The 21873-nt window shown below is 49.0% G+C and overlaps 1 pseudogene; it reads right to left on the reverse strand.

The window, feature by feature from the left end:
* The window catches only part of LOC147119599 (uncharacterized), a 343308-nt pseudogene extending 339109 nt beyond the window's left edge, over positions 1-4199 (reverse strand).
* Between the last annotated feature and the right edge of the window lie 17674 nt (positions 4200-21873).

Genomic DNA, 21873 nt, shown 5'->3' on the forward strand with positions numbered 1-21873 from the left:
AGGAGGAGTGGAGCCACAGAACCCAAGTTAATAGGCACGAGAGCGGAGCTGTGGGACAGCGAGAGGAGCGGCCGCAGATAAAGACAGGCCCAAGAGCCCGGAGGGAGCGCCAGTGTCAGAGAGGGGGGTAAGTGACCTCAGCACAAGGGAAGGAGCAGATTGGGGAGAGATTGTTTTATGTCTCGAGTTTATTTCTGTTAAGTTACTTTAAAAAAGTTAGTTAATAGTCAAATAATTAAAGGCACGGCAGAGTAACTCGGTCCAGCGGATGCACATCCTGAGCCTTTCCACCATCTAAAAGGCACAATTCAGGAGTGTGCTGGAATACTCTCCACTTGCCTGGATGAGTGCAGCTCCAACAACACTCAAGAAGCTCGACACCAAAGCAGCCCGCTTGATTGGCACCCTATCCACCACCTTAAACATTCACTCCCTCCACCACTGGCGTACCGTGGTTGCAGTGTGTACCATCTACAAGATGCACTGCAGCAACTCGCCAAGGCTTCTTTGGCAGTACCTCCCAGACCCCCAACCACTTCCACCTAGAAGGACAAGGGCAGCAGGTGCATGGGAACACCACCACCTCCAAGTTAACCTCCAAGACACACAGCATCCTGACTTAGAAGTATATCGGCCGTTCCTTCATCGTCACTGGGTCAAAATCCTGGAACTCCCTCCCTAACAGCACTGTGGGAGTACCTTCACCACACGGACTGCAGCGGTTCAAGAAGGTGGCTCACCGCCACCTTCTCAAGGGCAACTAGGGATGAGCAATAAATGCTGGCCTTGCAAGCGCAGCCCACATCTTATGAACGAATAAAACAAAATAGTGGGAACTCCAGGATGCTTCCCATGTCCTGGACAACCACATGTGCAGGAGGTGTCATCAGCTGGAGGAGATCGAGCTCCGGGTTTCGGAGCATGAGCAGCAGCTGGTGTCACTGCGGTGCACCCGTGGGGCTGACAGCTATGTGGATAGCATGTTTCAGCAGGTGGTCACCCCGCAGCTAATGAGTCTGCAGGCAGAGAGGGAATGGGTGACTGCTAAACAGAAGAGGAGGACCAGGAAGGTAGTCCAGGAGTCCCTGGAGTGCATCTCGCTCTCCAACCAGTATTCTGTGCTGAGTACTGGTGAGGGCGATGGTTCCTCTGTGGAGTACAGCCAGAGCCAAGTCCATGGCACCACAGGTGCCTCAGCTGCACATGGGTGGAGGAGGAAGACAGGGAAAGCAATAGTGGGAGGGGATTCAATAGTTAGGAGAGCAGACAGGCGTTTCTGCAGCTGCAGACCTGACTCCAGGATGGTATGTTGCCTCCCTGGTGCCAGGGTTAAGGATGTCACTGAGTGGATGCAGGACACTCTGAGGTGGGGGGGAGTGTGAACAGCCAGAGGTTGTTGTCCATATCAGTACCAACAACGTAGGTAGAAAGAGGGATGAGGTCCTGCAGATAGATTTTAGGGAGCTGGGAAAGAGATTAAAAAGCAGAATCTCAAAGGTAGTCATCTCTGGATTACTCCCAGTGCCACGCGTGAGTGAGTATAGAAATAGGAGGATAGAGCAGATGAATGTGTGGCTGGAGAGATGGTGCAGGATGGAGGGCTTCAGATTCCTGAGGAATTGGGGCCGATTCTGGAGGAGGTGGGATCTGTACAGGTCGGACAGGATGCAGCTCAACAGAGCCGGGACCAATATCCTCACGGGAAGGTTTGCTGGTGTGGCAGTATTGGTTAAGGAGAATGTTACAGTGCTGGAGAGGGAGGATGTCCTGGAGGGGTCAAGGACATAATCTGTATGGCTGGAGTTAAGAAGAAATAGAGGTGCCATTACACTACTAGGTATATTCTATAGACCACCAAATAGTGGGAAAGATATGTAGGAGCAAATTTGCAGAGAAATTACAGAGAGGAGCAAGAACTATAGAGTAGTGATAATGGGGGACTTCAACTATCCCAATATAGACTGGGATAGTAATAGTGTTAAGGGCAGAGAAGGGGAAGAATTTCTGAAGTGTGTTCAGGAGAACTTTCTTGATCAGTATGTTTCTGGCCCAACGAGGGAGGAGGCATTGCTGGATCTGGTTCTGGGGAATAAGGTGGGTCAAGTGAAGCAAGTGTCAGTAGGTGAACATTTAGGGAACAGTGATCAGAGTATCATAAGGTTTAGATTAGCTATTGAAAAGGATAGGGAGCAATCTGGAGTCAAAATGTTTAACTGGGGGAAGGCCTATTTCAGTGGGATGAGAACGGATCTGGCCTGGGTAAACTGGAATCAAAGATTAGCAGCAAAACAGTAATGGAACAATGGCACATTCATTACAGGCCTCAAGATTAACCCACACAGGGACATTGCTGTCAGTGAAGAGAGACGAGAAAGACCAAAGTGCCGTTTGCCCCTCTCAGTGTGGCCCTGAAGGACTGTGTCCAAGCTGTAGTTCTGTTCCCACCGTACGATCCTCCCCCCAGATTGTCCTTTCTGAGCTCCAGCCAGGTGATGCTAAACACTCAGGTGGGAATGACAAAAATCTACAACAATGTGTTTAAAGCAAAGAATATTAATAACCCCTGTAACTGGGCTGGAGTTTAATATCAGCAGAAACAAACCCCAACTGTCAGAATGAACATGGTTCAGTCCTGGATGTGATTAACAGCTGCAAAAACATCAGAATCCAAACCCTGCAGTCACTTGTGAACTCGCTGGTGTTTCAGCAGGTTGGATGACTGAGTGAATCCCTTCCCACATTCAGAGCAGGTGAACGGCCTCTCCCCAGTGTGAACTCGCTGGTGTGTCAGCAGGGTGGCTGACTGAGTGAATCCCTTCCCACATTCAGAGCAGGTGAGTGGCCTCTCCCCAGTGTGAGTGCGCTGGTGTACAGTGAGGTGAGATGATCGCCTGAACCCAGTCCCTCAGTGAGAGCACCTGAACGGTCTCTTGTCAGTGTGAACATCTTGATAGGACGTCAGTTCCCTGGAACTTTTATAGCATTTCCCGCAGTCCGGGCGTTTAAAAGGTCTCTCGTCAGTGTGAACTCACCAGTGCTGCAGCAGGTGGGATGACGGAGTGAATCCCTTCCCACATCAGTGCAAGTGAACGGCCTCTCCCCAATGTGAACTCGCTGGTGTGTCACCAGGGAGGATGACTGAGTGAATCCCTTTCCACACTCGGAGCAGGTGAACGGTCTCTCCCCAGTATGAGTGCGCTGGTGTACAGTGAGGTCAGATGATCGCCTGAACCCAGTTCCGCAGTGAGAGCACCTGAACGGTCTCTCGTCAGTGTGAACATGTTGATGGCACATCAGTTCCCCGGAACTTTTATAGCACTTCCTGCAGTCCGGGCATTTAAAAGGTCTCTCGTCAGTGTGAACTCGCCAGTGCTGCAGCAGGTGGGATGAATTAGTGAATCCCTTCCCACACTCAGTGCAGGTGAATGGCCTCTCCCCGGTGTATTCAGCTCAGACGGGTAGTTGAATCATTTCCCACAGAACCACATTTACATGGTTTCTCCCCGGTGTGACTGCGCTTGTGTCTCGACAGGCCGGAGGATCGGCTGAAGCCTCGTCCACACACAGAACACGTGTACGGTTTCTCCCTGCTCTGAACGGTGCTTTCTGCTTCCATGCTCAAAGGTCCTGATGAATTAAGCGACTCTGTCAGATCTTGAAGTGAAGTTTGGTTTGAGTTTCCCGTCTGAAAAGCCACCTCTTCTAATACCCTGTAGAATTAATTTCAAACAGGAAAAAGGGAGGGTGAGAGAGAATCCACAAAAACACAAAAGCAGTTTGTGAAATTGTGCTGAATGAATCTGGGAATTTGTGGTTCCGGCACTAGAAAAAAGTGACCATGAAAGCTGCCGGATTGTCGTAAAAACCCAACTGGTTCACTAATGTCCTTCAGGGAAGGGAACCCGCCACCCGGTCTGGGCCTACACAAGACTCTGGCCTCTATGGGAGGAGAGAGAGCGAGGTGGGAGGGGGAGGGGTGAAGGAGAGTGACTTTATACATCTGCAACTCGACTAGAACTTTGACAGACCCTCCCAAACACGTGACCTCCACCACCTAGAAGGACAAGGGCAGCAGGTGCATGAGAACACCATCACCTCCCAGTTCCCCTCCAAGTCACACACTGTCCTGATTTGGGCATATATCGCCGTTCCTACATCGTCGCTGGGTGATAATACTGGAACTCCTCACCGAACAGCATTCTGAGAGTACCTTCACCACACGGACTGCAGAGGTTCAAGAAGAAGGCCCAGCATCACCTTCTCAACGGGCAACTGGGGACTGGCAATATATGCTGGCCTTGCTAGTGACACCCACATCCAAAGAATGTATTTTTTCAAAACTGTGTACATAAAATGGATGAAAAGCCTGTACAAACTCACCGGCAGCAGCAGCGGCGGCCCTGGGTGGAGCCTGAGCGAGGACACCGAAGATTTCAGCAGTGGGAGAGAGAGTGAGGCCCAAACCCACCAGCAGCCCTGGGTGGAGACTGAGCGAGGACACCGAGGATTTAAGCAGTGGGAGAGAGAGCGAGGCCCAAACTCAACAGCAGCCCTGGGTGGAGTCTAAGCGAGGACACCGAAGATTTAAGCAGGGGGAGAGTGAGCGAGGCCCAAACTCACCAGCAGCCCTGGGTGGAGACTGAGCAAGGAAACCGAGGATTTCAGCAGCGGGAGAGAGAGTGAGGCCCAAACTCACCAGCAGCCCTGGGTGGAGATTGACCGAGGATACCGAGGATTTCAGCAGCGGGAGAGAGAGTGAGGCCCAAACTCACCAGCAGCCCTGGGTGGAGACTGAGCAAGGACACTGAGGATTTCAGCAGCGGGAGAGAGAGTGAGGCCCAAACTCACCAGCAGCCCTGGGTGGAGATTGACCGAGGATACCGAGGATTTCAGCAGCGGGAGAGAGAGCGAGGCCCAAACTCACCAGCAGCCCTGGGTGGAGATTGAGTGAGGACACCGAGGATTTAAGCAGCAGGAAAGAGAGCGAGGCCCAGAAAATTAGTGAGTTTGGAAGGCAGAGGAAACAAGGGCTAAGAAATAGACAAGGTGGCAGTTTGGCAATGCTAAATGGTGTATACTTTAATGCAAGGAGTCGAGGAAATAAGGGAGATGAGCTGACGGCACAGATAGACACATGGGAGTATGGTATTATAGCCATTACTGAGACATGGCTGAAAGAAGGGCAGGAATGGCAGCTCAGCATTCCTGGTTACAGGGCTTTCAGACGAGATAGAGAGGGGGGTAAAAAAAGATGGGGGGGTCGCAGTATTGATTAAAGAGAAAATTACAGCTGTGAGGAGGGATGATATGTTCGAAGGATCATCAAATGAGGCCATATGGGTGAACTAAAGAACTAAAAAGGGACACTCACACTGCTGGGAGTGTACGCTAGACCCCCAAACAGTCCGAGGGAGATAGAAGGGCAAATTTGTAGGCACATTTCTGACAAGTGCAAAAACAATAGGGCAGTAATAGTGGGGGATTTCAGTGACCCCAATATTAACTGGGATACTACCAGTGGAAAAGGGATAGAGGGCACAGAATTCCAAAATTGCATTCTGGAGAACTTTTTGCCAATACATAGCAAGCCCAACAAGAGTTCTGGATTTGGTTTTAGGGAATGAAGCTGGGCAGGTGGAAGGAGTATCAGTGGGAGAGCATTTTTGTGGTAGTGATCATAATTCCGTTAGTTTTGGCATAATCATGCATAAGGACAAAGAAAAATCAGGAGGAAGAGTTCTAAATTGGGGGAAGGCCAATTTTACGAGGTTGAGAAGTGATTTAGCAAAAGTGGACTGGAAACAGTTACTTGAAGGTAAATCAGTGTCAGAGCAGTGGGAGGCATTCAAGAGGGAGATACATGGAGTTCAGGGTAAACATGTTCCCACAAAGAAAATGGCTAGAACTGCCAAATTTAGAGCCCCCTGGATGACAAGGTGCACACAGGGTAAGATAAGGCAAAAAAAGGGAAGCCTATATCAGATAAAGTGAGCTCAATACAGCAGAAAGCCTAGAGGAGTATAGAAACTGTAGGGGTGAAATTGAGAAGGACATTAGGAAAGCAAAAAGAGGGCATGAAAAAAATACTGGCAAGTAGAATCAAAGAAAACCCAAAGATCTTTTATAATTACATAAAGAGCAAGAGGATAACTAAGGAAAGAGTAGGGCCTATCAGGGAACAAAATGGTGATGTATGTGTGGAGGTGGAGGATGTGGGGAAGGTGTTAATCAATACTTTGTAGCTGTGTTCACAGAAGAGGCGGACGATACCAACGTTGAATTTAAGGAGGAAGAGAATGAAATATTGGACGGGATAAACATAGTAAGAGAGGAAGTATTAAGGGATTTAGCATCCTTGAAAGTAGATAAATCGCCAGGGCCAGATGAAATATATCTGAGGCTATTAAAGGAAACAAGGAAGGAAATTGCGGAGGCTCTGACCGTCATTTTCCAATCCTCCCTGGCTACAGGAGCGGTGCCAGAGGATTGGAGAACTGCTAATGTTGTACCATTGTTTAAAAAGGGAGGAAGGGATAAACCGAGCAATTACAGGCCAGTTACTTTATCCTGGGTGATGGGCAAATTACTGGAATCAATTCTGAGGGACAGTATAAACCTTCAATTAGAAATACACAGATTAATCAAGGACAGTCAGCATGGTTTGTTAAGGGAAGGTCGTGTCTGACTAACTTGATTGAATTCTTTGAGGAGGTAACAAGGAGGGTTGATAAGGGTAGTGCGTTTGATGTAGTCTACATGGATTCGAGCAAGGCTTTTGACAAGGTCCCACATGGCAGGCTGATCAAAAAAGTAAAAGCCCATGGGATCCAAGGGAGCGTGGCAAATTGGATCCAAACTTGGCTCAGTGGCAGGAAGCAAAGGGTAATGGTTGAGGAGAGATTTTGCGACTGGGAGGCTGTTTCCAGTGGGGTTCCACAGGGCTCAGTACTGGGTCCCACACTTTTTGAAGTATATAATAATGATTTAGACTTAAATGTAGGGGGCATGATAAAGAAATTTGCTGATGATACAAAAATTGGCCGTGTGGTTGAGAGTGAGGAGGAAAGCTTTAGACTGCAGGAAGATATCAATGAACTGGTCAGTTGGGCAGAAAAGTGGCAAATGGAATTCAATCCGGAAAAGTGGGAGGTAATGCATTTGGGGAGGGGCAACAAGCCCTCCATTTTCAGCATTGCTTCTCTCCCTTCCTTTATTAGCCGAGGCCTAGAATATAAGAGAAGGAAGGTTATGCTTCAACTGTATAAAACACTGGTTAGACCACAGCTTGAGTACTGCGTGCTGTACGGGTCACCACATTACAGGAAGGATGTGATTGCATGGGAGAGGGTGCAGAGGAGATTTACAAGGATGGTGCCAAGACTGGAAAACTTTAGCGATGAGGAAAGATTGGATAGGCTGGGGTTGTTTCCCTTGAAACAGAGGAGGCTGAGGGGAGATTTAATTGAGGTGTATTGTGGTAAACCACTGTTTGTATTCCTGTTTGTCCTGTTTGTATTCCACTGTGTACATGCCTGGACATGCCTCGGCTGACTCCTCCCACAGGTCCTAGTATAAAGGTGACTGCTCCCCAGCCCTTGGTATCCTGGACCGGTCGACCACTCGAGGCAGACCTCCATTCTGTTGTTAATAAAAGCCTTTGGTTACTCTTCTAACTCTCAGTCTTTTATGAGTAATTGACAGCGCATCAATTTTATTAACAACATTTTTATAATGGAGAAGATCCTCACACCAGCATGCCTGGACTTAGATCATCGGGAGGCGGACTCATCCACCAAGTTTACTCACTGGCTTAAGTGTTTCGAAAAATTCCTGACCGCCTCCGAAGCAATCAAATCGGACGAGGACAAACTGGATGTCCTGACCTCCAAAGTGAACCACCGAGTGTACTCGGTCATCCAAGACGCGACCTCGTACGCGGACGCTATCAAGCTCCTCAAGGACCAGTACACGCGCCCAGTGAACGAAGTGTACGCCAGGCACCTCCTGGGGAGTCGTAAACAACAACCTGGGGAATCGACCGTGGAATACCTTCAGGCACTGTCTGTGCTTGGCCGGGCCTGTGGTTGTAAGGATGTAAAGGCCGCCGTGTACACAGAGGAACTTATCCGGGACGCTTTTGTAGCGGGCCACAGATCCAATTACACCCGACAGCGACTGTTGGAGCAGAGTAACCTCGACCTCAACAAGGCCTCTGAACTCGCACTATCGTTGGATGCAGCCTACCAGGGCATGGATGCCTACTCCTCTGCACCGTGGACGCCGCGGGGAATGACAGCCTGGGACATGGTAGGACCGCCTCATAGCGCCGTGCCACCCCAGCCACACCCAAACAACGGCCCAACTACCGCAGCAGTGTCCCAAGGCCAGACAGCAGTGCCCCAAGGCCAGAAATGCTACTTCTGTGGCCAGGCAAAACACCCCAGAGCGCGCTGCCCGGCGAAAAACGCGATCTGCTCGGGCTGCGGGAAGAAGGGACACTACGCTAGCGTCTGCAGGGCCAAAGCCACCCCGAACCCCAGCAGCGCCACGTGTGGGCCATGCGGGCCGCCATCTTGGACCTCCCCGGCCGTGTGCGAATCACCAGTACAGCAGCCATTTTGGACGCCTCCAGCCACATGGGGATCATGGACGCCGCCATCTTGGACGACAGCCGGGACGCAGCAGGCCGGACCTACGTACTAGATACAATGAAACCCTCAAAAGATATAAACACACCATTAGGAACAAAACACAAAACTATACCCACAAAATACTCGAAGAAATTGAAAACTCCACCAATCCAAAACAATTCTGGGAAATGTGGAATAACCTGAGTACAACACAATTGCAAGCATTACCAATCCAAGATGGCGACATCTGGAGAACACATTTTGAAAACCTCTACAAAGACATCCCAATAAACAAAACAAACCCAAGTCAACATCAGGTCACAGAAAAACTCCACACATTAGAAGCAACAATTAAAGACAACCAAAACCCTCTAGACTCCCCAATCACATGGAAAGAACTGGCCACAAAAACAAAATCTCTCCACCTAAAGAAAGCCTGTGGCCCAGACAACATCAAAAATGAAATGCTAAAGTTCAGCAATATGGAGATGCAGGGTGCGATACTCAAACTATTCAACATCATATTACGCTCAGGCTGTTTTCCCGATATCTGGTGCCAAGGACTAATCTCCCCCATATATAAAAGTGGAAACAAATCAGACCCAAATAACTACCGCGGCATCTGTGTCAACAGTTGTCTAGGGAAGTTATTCTGCAGTATTCTAAATAGTAGATTACTTGATTTTCTTAACAAACATAATATCCTCAGAAAAAACCAAATAGGCTTTCTTCCAAAACACCGCACCGCCGACCATATCTATACCCTTCACACCCTCATTGAAAAACATAAACACCAAACAAAAAATGGGAAAATATTCGCCTGTTTCATCGACTTCAAGAAAGCCTTTGACTCTATATGGCACGAAGGGCTCTATTATAAACTTCTTCAGTGTGGAATAGGGGGCAAAGTCTATGACCTTATTAAATCAATGTATCTGAAAAACAAATGCGGGGTCAAAATTGGAGACAAACGCACCGATTTCTTCACCCAGAGAAGAGGCGTCCGGCAGGGCTGCAATTTGAGCCTGACCCTGTTCAACATATACATAAATGAATTAGCAGACATGCTGGAGCAAAGCGAGTCACCAGGTCTCCGTCTCCTGGATGGAGAAGTGAAATCCCTGTCCTATGCGGACGACCTGGTTCTGCTGTCTCCCACAGAACAGGGATTACAGCTACAACTAGACCTACTCAACAAATACTGCCAAAATTGGGCTCTAACAGTAAATCTAAAGAAAACCAACATCATGATTTTTCAGAAAAGACCCAGATGTCAGGAAAACAAATACCAGTTTACACTCAGTGATACCACTATAGGACACACTATGAGCTACACCTACCTTGGTCCAACTATTACAGCATCAGGGAGCTTCAGCATAGCAGTGAATGCACTAAAAGAAAAAGCCCGAAGAGCCCTATATGCAATAAAAAGAAAATTCTACAACATCCAAATCCCAATCAAAATCTGGCTCAAAATATTTGACAGCATAACCCTGCCCATTGCACTGTACGGTAGTGAAGTATGGGGCCCGCTAAATCACCAAAGCTATACTAAATGGGAAAAACACACAATAGAAGCCCTACATGCAGAATTCTGCCGAAGCATCCTTCGCACCCAAAGAAAAACGCCAACAAATGCATGCAGAGCCGAACTAGGCAGATACCCACTGATAATAAACATCCAAAAACGAGCACTAAACTTCCTAAATCACCTCAAATCTAGCTCCCCAGACACCCTTCATTTCAAAGCCTTTCAGAACCAAGAGCTAAACCCAGAAAAGAGTCCCCTGAGTCAGCTGCTACTGAAACGAAGTACTCAGCCGGACCTTGACCAGCCCCAGACCAACACAGCCGTCCAAACACCAATCCGAGTGAACCAAATCATTAAAAAATGCAAAGAAACCTACCTGGAACATTGGAACAAAATAACCAAAAGCCAAAGCAGATTAGAATGTTACCGGGCCCTAAAAAGAGAATATAAACTGGCAGACTACCTCACGACCATCAGAGACACAAAACAGAGACAGACCCTCACCAGGTACAGACTAAGCGACCACCAACTGGAAATTGAAAAAGGCAGATACAAGAAATCCTGGCAGCCTAGAGAGAATAGAATATGTGATCAATGTCTGGCTGGCGAGGTTGAAACAGAAATGCATTTCCTCCTAAAATGCGAAAAATTCAACACATCAAGAAACATATTATTCAACAAGCTAAGCCAAACAACCCCAGATTTCAAGGAATTGGATGATCTGTCAAAATTGAGATTAGTCCTAGGAGAAGGAGACAGACCATACCTTGGGGCCAAATATGTAACAACATGTCACAACCTGAGGACTGTTTAAAAGTAAGACTGTTTAAAATTAATATTGAACGTACCAAATGAAGTAGAAAGACTGTTTAAAATTAATATTGTTTAAAAGTAATATTGTATGTACCCAACAAATGTCAAATCGATTGACACCTACAGAATGTTGGAAAACTGTACCTTTTTGCTCTGTAAGCTTTGGCAATATGGTTCTCTGTAAACTTTCATGCCAATAAAGCATTTGAACTGAACTGAGAGAGACTGGGAGTGAGAGAGAGATGGAGATTGGGAGAATGAGAGAAAGAGAAATTGGGAGTGTGAGAGAGAGAGAGATTGGGAGTGTGAGAGAGATAGAGATTGGGAGTATGAGAGAGAGAGATATTGGGAGTGTGAGAGAGAGAGATTGGGAGTGTGAGAGACAGAGAGATTGGGAGTGTGAGAGAGAGAGAGATTGGGAGTGTGAGAGAGAGAGAGATTGGGAGTGTGAGAGAGAGGGAGAGTTTGGGAGTGTGAGAGAGAGAGAGATTGGGAGTGTGAGAGAGAGAGAGAGATTGGGAGTGTGAGAGAGAGAGAGATTGGGAGTGTGAGAGACAGAGAGATTGGGAGTGTGAGAGAGATTGGGAGAGTGACAGAGAGATTGGGAGTGTGAGAGAGAGAGAGACTGGGAGTGTGTGAGAGAGAGGGACTGGGAGTGTGAGAGAGAGAGGGACTGGGAGTGTGAGAGAGAGAGAGACTGGGAGTGTAAGAGAGAGAGAGATTGGGAGTGTGAGAGAGAGAGAGATTGGAAGTGTGAGAGAGAGAGAGATTGGGAGTGTGAGAGAGATAGAGATTGGGCGTGTGAGAGAGAGAGATTTTGGGAGTGTGAGAGAGAGAGATTGGGAGTGTGAGAGAGAGAGAGATTGAGCGTGTGAGAGAGAGAGAGATTGGGAGTGAGAGAGAAAGAGACTGGGAGTGAGAGAGAGAGAGATTGGGGGTGTGAGAGAGAGAGATTGGGAGTGTGAGAGAGAGAGACTGGGAGTGTGAGAGAGAGAGAGACTGGGAGTGAGAGCGAAAGAGATTGGGACTGTGAGAGAGAGAGAGTGATTGGGAGTGTGAGAGAGAGAGAGAGAATGGGAGTGTGAGAGAGAGAGACTGGGAGTGTGAGAGAGATACATTGGGAGTGTGAGAGGGAGAGAGACTGGGAGTGTGAGAGAGAGAGAGAACAGTAGTGTGAGAGAGAGAGAGATTGGGAGTGTGAGAGAGAGAGATTGGGAGTGTGAGAGAGAGAGAGATTAGGAGTGAGAGAGAGAGAGATTGGGAGTGTGAGAGAGAGAGAGATTGGGAGTGTGAGAGAGAGAGAGATTAGGAGTGAGAGAGAGGGAGATTGGGAGTGTGAGAGAGAGAGAGACTGGGAGTGAGAGAGAGAGATTGGGAGTGTGAGAGAGAGAGAGACTGGGAGTGAGAGAGAGAGAGATTGGGAGTGTAAGAGAGAGAGAGATTGGGAGTGAGAGAGAGAGATTGGGAGTGTGAGAGAGAGAGATTGGGAGTGTGAGAGACAGAGAGATTGGGAGTGTGAGAGAGAGAGAGATTGGGAGTGTGAGAGAGAGAGAGATTGGGAGTGTGAGAGAGAGAGAGATTGGGAGTGTGAGAGAGAGGGAGAGTTTGGGAGTGTGAGAGAGAGAGAGATTGGGAGTGTGAGAGAGAGAGAGATTGGGAGTGTGAGAGAGAGAGAGATTGGGAGTGTGAGAGACAGAGAGATTGGGAGTGTGAGAGAGATTGGGAGTGTGACAGAGAGATTGGGAGTGTGAGAGAGAGAGTGACTGGGAGTGTGTGAGAGAGAGGGACTGGGAGTGTGAGAGAGAGAGAGACTGGGAGTGTGAGAGAGAGAGAGACTGGGAGTGTAAGAGAGAGAGAGATTGGGAGTGTGAGAGAGAGAGAGATTGGACGTGTGAGAGAGAGAGAGATTGGGAGTGAGAGAGAGAGAGAGATTGGGAGTGTGAGAGAGAGAGATATTGGGAGTGAGAGAGAGAGATTGGGAGTGTGAGAGAGAGAGACTGGGAGTGAGAGAGAGAGAGATTGGGAGTGTGAGAGAGAGAGATTGGGAGTGTGAGAGAGTTAGAGATTGAGAGTGTGAGAGAGAGAGTGATTGGGAGTGTGAGAGAGAGAGATTGGGAGTGTGAGAGAGAGTGATTGGTAGTGTGAGAGAGAGAGATTGGGAGTGTGAGAGAGAGAGAGAGATTGGGAGTGTCAGAGAGAGAGATTGGGAGTGTGAGAGAGAGAGAGATTGGGAGTGTCAGAGAGAGAGATTGGGAGTGTGAGAGAGAGAGAGATTGGGAGTGAGAGAGAGAGAGAGAGATTGGGGGTGTGAGAGAGAGAGATTGGGAGTGTGAGAGAGAGAGATTGTGAGTGTGAGAGAGAGAGACTGGGAGTGTGAGAGAGAGATTGGGAGTGTGAGAGAGAGAGAGATTGGGAGTGTGAGGGAGAGAGACTGGGAGTGAGAGAGAGAGCTTGGGAGTGTGAGAGAGAGAGAGATTGGTTGTGTGAGAGAGAGAGAGTTTGGGAGTGTGAGAGAGAGAGATTGGGAGTGTGAGAGAGAGAGAGATTGAGAGTGTGAGAGAGAGAGAGATTGGGAGTGAGAGAGAGAGAGACTGGGAGTGAGAGAGAGAGAGATTGGGGGTGTGAGAGAGAGAGATTGGGAGTGTGAGAGAGAGAGATTGGGAGTGTGAGAGACAGAGAGATTGGGAGTGTGAGAGAGAGAGAGATTGGGAGTGTGAGAGAGAGAGAGATTGGGAGTGTGAGAGAGAGGGAGAGTTTGGGAGTGTGAGAGAGAGAGAGATTGGGAGTGTGAGAGAGAGAGAGATTGGGAGTGTGAGAGAGAGAGAGATTGGGAGTGTGAGAGACAGAGAGATTGGGAGTGTGAGAGAGATTGGGAGTGTGACAGAGAGATTGGGAGTGTGAGAGAGAGAGAGACCGGGAGTGTGAGAGAGAGAGAGAAGACTGGGAGTGTAAGAGAGAGAGAGATTGGGAGTGTGAGAGAGAGAGAGATTGGACGTGTGAGAGAGAGAGAGATTGGGAGTGAGAGAGAGAGAGAGATTGGGAGTGTGAGAGAGAGAGATATTGGGAGTGAGAGAGAGAGATTGGGAGTGTGAGAGAGAGAGACTGGGAGTGAGAGAGAGAGAGATTGGGAGTGTGAGAGAGAGAGATTGGGAGTGTGAGAGAGTTAGAGATTGAGAGTGTGAGAGAGAGAGTGATTGGGAGTGTGAGAGAGAGAGATTGGGAGTGTGAGAGAGAGTGATTGGTAGTGTGAGAGAGAGAGATTGGGAGTGTGAGAGAGAGAGAGAGATTGGGAGTGTCAGAGAGAGAGATTGGGAGTGTGAGAGAGAGAGAGATTGGGAGTGTCAGAGAGAGAGATTGGGAGTGTGAGAGAGAGAGAGATTGGGAGTGAGAGAGAGAGAGAGAGATTGGGGGTGTGAGAGAGAGAGATTGGGAGTGTGAGAGAGAGAGATTGTGAGTGTGAGAGAGAGAGACTGGGAGTGTGAGAGAGAGATTGGGAGTGTGAGAGAGAGAGAGATTGGGAGTGTGAGGGAGAGAGACTGGGAGTGAGAGAGAGAGCTTGGGAGTGTGAGAGAGAGAGAGATTGGTTGTGTGAGAGAGAGAGAGTTTGGGAGTGTGAGAGAGAGAGATTGGGAGTGTGAGAGAGAGAGAGATTGAGAGTGTGAGAGAGAGAGAGATTGGGAGTGAGAGAGAGAGAGACTGGGAGTGAGAGAGAGAGAGATTGGGGGTGTGAGAGAGAGAGATTGGGAGTGTGAGAGAGAGAGATTGGGAGTGTGAGAGACAGAGAGATTGGGAGTGTGAGAGAGAGAGAGATTGGGAGTGTGAGAGAGAGAGAGATTGGGAGTGTGAGAGAGAGGGAGAGTTTGGGAGTGTGAGAGAGAGAGAGATTGGGAGTGTGAGAGAGAGAGAGATTGGGAGTGTGAGAGAGAGAGAGATTGGGAGTGTGAGAGACAGAGAGATTGGGAGTGTGAGAGAGATTGGGAGTGTGACAGAGAGATTGGGAGTGTGAGAGAGAGAGAGACCGGGAGTGTGAGAGAGAGAGAGAAGACTGGGAGTGTAAGAGAGAGAGAGATTGGACGTGTGAGAGAGAGAGAGATTGGGAGTGAGAGAGAGAGAGAGATTGGGAGTGTGAGAGAGAGAGATATTGGGAGTGAGAGAGAGAGATTGGGAGTGTGAGAGAGAGAGACTGGGAGTGAGAGAGAGAGAGATTGGGAGTGTGAGAGAGAGAGATTGGGAGTGTGAGAGAGTTAGAGATTGAGAGTGTGAGAGAGAGAGTGATTGGGAGTGTGAGAGAGAGAGATTGGGAGTGTGAGAGAGAGTGATTGGTAGTGTGAGAGAGAGAGATTGGGAGTGTGAGAGAGAGAGAGAGATTGGGAGTGTCAGAGAGAGAGATTGGGAGTGTGAGAGAGAGAGAGATTGGGAGTGTCAGAGAGAGAGATTGGGAGTGTGAGAGAGAGAGAGATTGGGAGTGAGAGAGAGAGAGAGAGATTGGGGGTGTGAGAGAGAGAGATTGGGAGTGTGAGAGAGAGAGATTGTGAGTGTGAGAGAGAGAGACTGGGAGTGTGAGAGAGAGATTGGGAGTGTGAGAGAGAGAGAGATTGGGAGTGTGAGGGAGAGAGACTGGGAGTGAGAGAGAGAGCTTGGGAGTGTGAGAGAGAGAGATTGGGAGTGTGAGAGAGAGAGAGATTGAGAGTGTGAGAGAGAGAGAGATTGGGAGTGAGAGAGAGAGAGACTGGGAGTGAGAGAGAGAGAGATTGGGGGTGTGAGAGAGAGAGATTGGGAGTGTGAGAGAGAGAGACTGGGAGTGTGAGAGAGAGAGAGACTGGGAGTGAGAGCGAGAGAGATTGGGAGTGTGAGAGAGAGAGAGAGATTGGCAGTGTGAGAGAGAGAGAGAGAATGGGAGTGTGAGAGAGAGAGATTGGGAGTGTGAGAGAGAGACATTGGGAGTGTGAGAGAGAGAGAGACTGGGAGTGTGAGAGAGAGAGAGAATAGTAGTGTGAGAGAGAGAGATTGGGAGTGAGAGAGAGAGAGATTGGGAGTGTGAGAGAGAGAGAGATTGGGAGTGAGAGAGAGAGATTGGGAGTGTGAGAGAGAGAGACTGGGAGTGAGAGAGAGAGAGAGATTGGGAGAATGAGAGAGAGTGAGATTGTGAGTGTGATAGAGAGAGAGATTGGGAGTGAGAGAGAGAGAGATTGGGAGTGTGAGAGAGAGAGCGATTGGGAGTGAGAGAGAGAGATTGGGAGTGTCAGAGAGAGAGATTGGGAGTGTGAGAGAGAGAGAGATTGGGAGTGTCAGAGAGAGAGATTGGGAGTGTGAGAGAGAGAGAGATTGGGAGTGAGAGAGAGTGAGATTGGGGGTGTGAGAGAGAGAGATTGGGAGTGTGAGAGAGAGAGATTGGGAGTGTGAGAGAGAGAGACTGGGAGTGTGAGAGAGAGATTGGGAGTGTGAGAGAGAGAGAGATTGGGAGTGTGAGGGAGAGAGACTGGGAGTGTAAGCTTTGGCAATATGGTTCTCTGTAAACTTTCATGCCAATAAAGCATTTGAACTGAACTGAACTGGACTGAACTGAGAGAGATTGTGAGTGTGAGAGAGTGAGAGATTGGGTGTGTGAAAGTGAGAGAGATTGGGAGTGTGGGAGAGAGAGATTGGGAGTGTGACAGAGAGTTTGGGAGTGTGAGAGAGAGAGAGATTGGGAGTGTGAGAGAGAGAGAGATTGGAAGTGTGAGAGAGAGAGATTGGGAGTGAGAGAGAGAGAGAGAGATTGGGAGTGTGAGAGAGAGAGAGATTGGGAGTGTGAGAGAGCGATTGGGAGTGTGAGAGAGAGAGACTGGGAGTGAGAGAGAGAGAGATTGGGAGTGTGAGAGAGAGAGATTGGGAGTGTGAGAGAGTCAGAGATTGAGAGTGTGAGAGAGAGAGTGATTGGGAGTGTGAGAGAGAGAGATTGGGAGTGTGAGAGAGAGAGATTGGGAGTGTGAGAGAGAGAGATTGAGAGTGTGAGAGAGAGAGAGAGATTGGGAGTGTCAGAGAGAGAGATTGGGAGTGTCAGAGAGAGAGATTGGGAGTGTGAGAGAGAGAGAGATTGGGAGTGAGAAAGAGAGAGAGAGATTGGGGGTGTGAGAGAGAGAGATTGGGAGTGTGAGAGAGAGAGATTGTGAGTATGAGAGAGAGAGACTGGGAGTGTGAGAGAGAGATTGGGAGTGTGAGAGTGAGAGAGATTGGGAGTGTGAGGGAGAGAGACTTGGAGTGAGAGAGAGAGATTGGGAGTGTGAGAGAGAGAGAGATTGGGTGTGTGAGAGAGAGAGAGTTTGGGAGTGTGAGAGAGAGAGATTGGGAGTGTGAGAGAGAGAGAGATTGAGCGTGTGAGAGAGAGAGAGATTGGGAGTGAGAGAGAGAGAGACTGGGAGTGAGAGAGAGGGATTGGGGGTGTGAGAGAGAGAGATTGGGAGTGTGAGAGAGAGACTGGGAGTGAGAGAGAGAGACTGGGAGTGAGAGCGAAAGAGATTGGGAGTGTGAGAGAGAGAGGGTGATTGGGAGTGTGAGAGAGAGAGAGAGAATGGGAGTGTGAGAGAGAGAGATTGGGAGCGTGAGAGAGATACATTGGGAGTGTGAGAGGGAGAGAGACTGGGAGTGTGAGAGAGAGAGAGAATAGTAGTGTGAGAGAGAGAGAGATTGGGAGTGTGAGAGAGAGAGATTGGGAGTGTGAGAGAGAGAGAGATTAGGAGTGAGAGAGAGAGATTGTGAGTGTGAGAGAGAGGGAGGTTGGGAGTTTGAGAGAGAGAGAGATGAGGAGTGAGAGAGAGAGAGATTGGGAGTGTGAGAGAGAGAGAGACTGGGAGTGAGAGAGAGAGATTGGGAGTGTGAGAGAGAGAGAGACTGGGAGTGAGAGAGAGAGAGATTGGGAGTGTAAGAGAGAGAGAGATTGGGAGTGAGAGAGAGAGATTGGGAGTGTGAGAGAGAGAGATTGGGAGTGTGAGAGAGAGAGATTGGGAGTGTGAGAGAGAGAGATTGGGAGTGTGAGAGAGAGAGAGAGATTGGGAGTGCCAGAGAGAGAGATTGGGAGTGTCAGAGAGAGAGATTGGGAGTGTGAGAGAGAGAGAGATTGGGAGTGAGAAAGAGAGAGAGAGATTGGGGGTGTGAGAGAGAGAGATTGGCAGTGTGAGAGAGAGAGATTGTGAGTGTGAGAGAGAGATTGGGAGTGTGAGAGAGAGAGAGATTGGGAGTGTGAGGGAGAGAGACTTGGAGTGAGAGAGAGAGATTGGGAGTGTGAGAGAGAGAGAGATTGGGTGTGTGAGAGAGAGAGATTGGGATTGTGAGAGAGAGAGAGATTGAGCGTGTGAGAGAGAGAGAGATTGGGAGTGAGAGAGAGAGACTGGGAGTGAGAGAGAGGGATTGGGGGTGTGAGAGAGAGAGATTGGGAGTGTGAGAGAGAGACTGGGAGTGTGAGAGAGAGAGAGAGTGGGAGTGAGAGCGAAAGAGATTGGGAGTGTGAGAGAGAGAGTGATTGGGAGTGAGAGAGAGAGAGAGAATGGGAGTATGAGAGAGAGAGATTGGGAGTGTGAGAGAGATACATTGGGAGTGTGAGAGGGAGAGAGATTGGGAGTGTGAGAGAGAGAGGTTGGGAGTGTGAGAAAGAGAGAGATTAGGAGTGAGAGAGAGAGATTGGGAGTGTGAGAGAGAGAGAGATTGGGAGTGTGAGAGAGAGAGAGATTAGGAGTGAGAGAGAGAGAGATTGGGAGTGTGAGAGAGAGAGAGACTGGGAGTGAGAGAGAGAGATTGGGAGTGTGAGAGAGAGAGAGACTGGGAGTGAGAGAGAGAGAGATTGGGAGTGTAAGAGAGAGAGAGATTGGGAGTGAGAGAGAGAGATTGGGAGTGTGAGAGAGAGAGACTGGGAGTGAGAGAGAGATACAGATTGGGAGTATGAGAGAAAGAGAAATTGGGAGTGTGAGAGAGAGAGAGATTGGGAGTGTGAGAGAGAGAGAGATTGGGAGTCTGAGAGAGAGAGATATTGGGAGTGTGAGAGAGAGAGATTGGGAGTGTGAGAGACAGAGAGATTGGGAGTGTGAGAGAGAGAGAGATTGGGAGTGTGAGAGAGAGAGAGAGATTGGGAGTGTGAGAGAGAGAGAGATTGGGAGTGTGAGAGAGAGAGAGATTGGGAGTGTGAGAGATAGAGAGATTGCGAGTGTGAGAGAGAGAGAGATTGGGACTGTGAGAGAGAGAGATTGGGAGTGTGTGAGAGAGTGATTGGTAGTGTGAGAGAGAGAGATTGGGAGTGTGAGAGAGAGAGAGAGATTGGGAGTGTCAGAGAGAGAGATTGGGAGTGTGAGAGAGAGAGAGATTGGGAGTGTCAGAGAGAGAGATTGGGAGTGTGAGAGAGAGAGAGATTGGGAGTGAGAGAGAGAGAGAGATTGGGGGTGTGAGAGAGAGAGATTGGGAGTGTGAGAGAGAGAGATTTTGAGTGTGAGAGAGAGAGACTGGGAGTGTGAGAGAGAGATTGGGAGTGTGAGAGAGAGAGAGATTGGGAGTGTGAGGGAGAGAGACTGGGAGTGAGAGAGAGAGCTTGGGAGTGTGAGAGAGAGAGAGATTGGTTGTGTGAGAGAGAGAGAGTTTGGGAGTGTGAGAGAGAGAGATTGGGAGTGTGAGAGAGAGAGAGATTGAGAGTGTGAGAGAGAGAGAGATTGGGAGTGAGAGAGAGAGAGACTGGGACTGAGAGAGAGAGAGATTGGGGGTGTGAGAGAGAGAGATTGGGAGTGTGAGAGAGAGAGATTGGGAGTGTGAGAGACAGAGAGATTGGGAGTGTGAGAGAGAGAGAGATTGGGAGAGTGAGAGAGAGAGAGATTGGGAGTGTGAGAGAGAGGGAGAGTTTGGGAGTGTGAGAGAGAGAGATTGGGAGTGTGAGAGAGAGAGAGATTGGGAGTGTGAGAGAGAGAGAGATTGGGAGTGTGAGAGACAGAGAGATTGGGAGTGTGAGAGAGATTGGGAGTGTGACAGAGAGATTGGGAGTGTGAGAGAGAGAGTGACTGGGAGTGTGTGAGAGAGAGGGACTGGGAGTGTGAGAGAGAGAGAGACCGGGAGTGTGAGAGAGAGAGAGACTGGGAGTGTAAGAGAGAGAGAGATTGGGAGTGTGAGAGAGAGAGAGATTGGACGTGTGAGAGAGAGAGAGATTGGGAGTGAGAGAGAGAGAGAGATTGGGAGTGTGAGAGAGAGAGATATTGGGAGTGAGAGAGAGAGATTGGGAGTGTGAGAGAGAGAGACTGGGAGTGAGAGAGAGAGAGATTGGGAGTGTGAGAGAGAGAGATTGGGAGTGTGAGAGAGTTAGAGATTGAGAGTGTGAGAGAGAGAGTGATTGGGAGTGTGAGAGAGAGAGATTGGGAGTGTGAGAGAGAGTGATTGGTAGTGTGAGAGAGAGAGATTGGGAGTGTGAGAGAGAGAGAGAGATTGGGAGTGTCAGAGAGAGAGATTGGGAGTGTGAGAGAGAGAGAGATTGGGAGTGTCAGAGAGAGAGATTGGGAGTGTGAGAGAGAGAGAGATTGGGAGTGAGAGAGAGAGAGAGAGATTGGGGGTGTGAGAGAGAGAGATTGGGAGTGTGAGAGAGAGAGATTGTGAGTGTGAGAGAGAGAGACTGGGAGTGTGAGAGAGAGATTGGGAGTGTGAGAGAGAGAGAGATTGGGAGTGTGAGGGAGAGAGACTGGGAGTGAGAGAGAGAGCTTGGGAGTGTGAGAGAGAGAGAGATTGGGTGTGTGAGAGAGAGAGAGTTTGGGAGTGTGAGAGAGAGAGATTGGGAGTGTGAGAGAGAGAGAGATTGAGAGTGTGAGAGAGAGAGAGATTGGGAGTGAGAGAGAGAGAGACTGGGAGTGAGAGAGAGAGATTGGGGGTGTGAGAGAGAGAGATTGGGAGTGTGAGAGAGAGAGACTGGGAGTGTGAGAGAGAGAGAGACTGGGAGTGAGAGCGAGAGAGATTGGGAGTGTGAGAGAGAGAGAGAGATTGGCAGTGTGAGAGAGAGAGAGAGAATGGGAGTGTGAGAGAGAGAGATTGGGAGTGTGAGAGAGAGACATTGGGAGTGTGAGAGAGAGAGAGACTGGGAGTGTGAGAGAGAGAGAGAATAGTAGTGTGAGAGAGAGAGAGATTGGGAGTGAGAGAGAGAGAGATTGGGAGTGTGAGAGAGAGAGAGATTGGGAGTGAGAGAGAGAGATTGGGAGTGTGAGAGAGAGAGACTGGGAGTGAGAGAGAGAGAGAGATTGGGAGAATGAGAGAGAGAGAGATTGTGAGTGTGATAGAGAGAGAGATTGGGAGTGAGAGAGAGAGAGAGATTGGGAGTGTGAGAGAGAGAGCGATTGGGAGTGAGAGAGAGAGATTGGGAGTGTCAGAGAGAGAGATTGGGAGTGTGAGAGAGAGAGAGATTGGGAGTGTCAGAGAGAGAGATTGGGAGTGTGAGAGAGAGAGAGATTGGGAGTGAGAGAGAGTGAGATTGGGGGTGTGAGAGAGAGAGATTGGGAGTGTGAGAGAGAGAGATTGGGAGTGTGAGAGAGAGAGACTGGGAGTGTGAGAGAGAGATTGGGAGTGTGAGAGAGAGAGAGATTGGGAGTGTGAGGGAGAGAGACTGGGAGTGTAAGCTTTGGCAATATGGTTCTCTGTAAACTTTCATGCCAATAAAGCATTTGAACTGAACTGAACTGAACTGAACTGAGAGAGATTGTGAGTGTGAGAGAGTGAGAGATTGGGTGTGTGAAAGTGAGAGAGATTGGGAGTGTGGGAGAGAGAGATTGGGAGTGTGACAGAGAGTTTGGGAGTGTGAGAGAGAGAGAGATTGGGAGTGTGAGAGAGAGAGAGATTGGAAGTGTGAGAGAGAGAGATTGGGAGTGAGAGAGAGAGAGAGAGATTGGGAGTGTGAGAGAGAGAGAGATT

The sequence above is a fragment of the Somniosus microcephalus genome, chromosome 4 (genome assembly GCF_052327205.1).
Source record: "Somniosus microcephalus isolate GS21.2 chromosome 4, FLI_Smic_1.0, whole genome shotgun sequence".
NCBI lineage: Eukaryota > Metazoa > Chordata > Chondrichthyes > Squaliformes > Somniosidae > Somniosus > Somniosus microcephalus.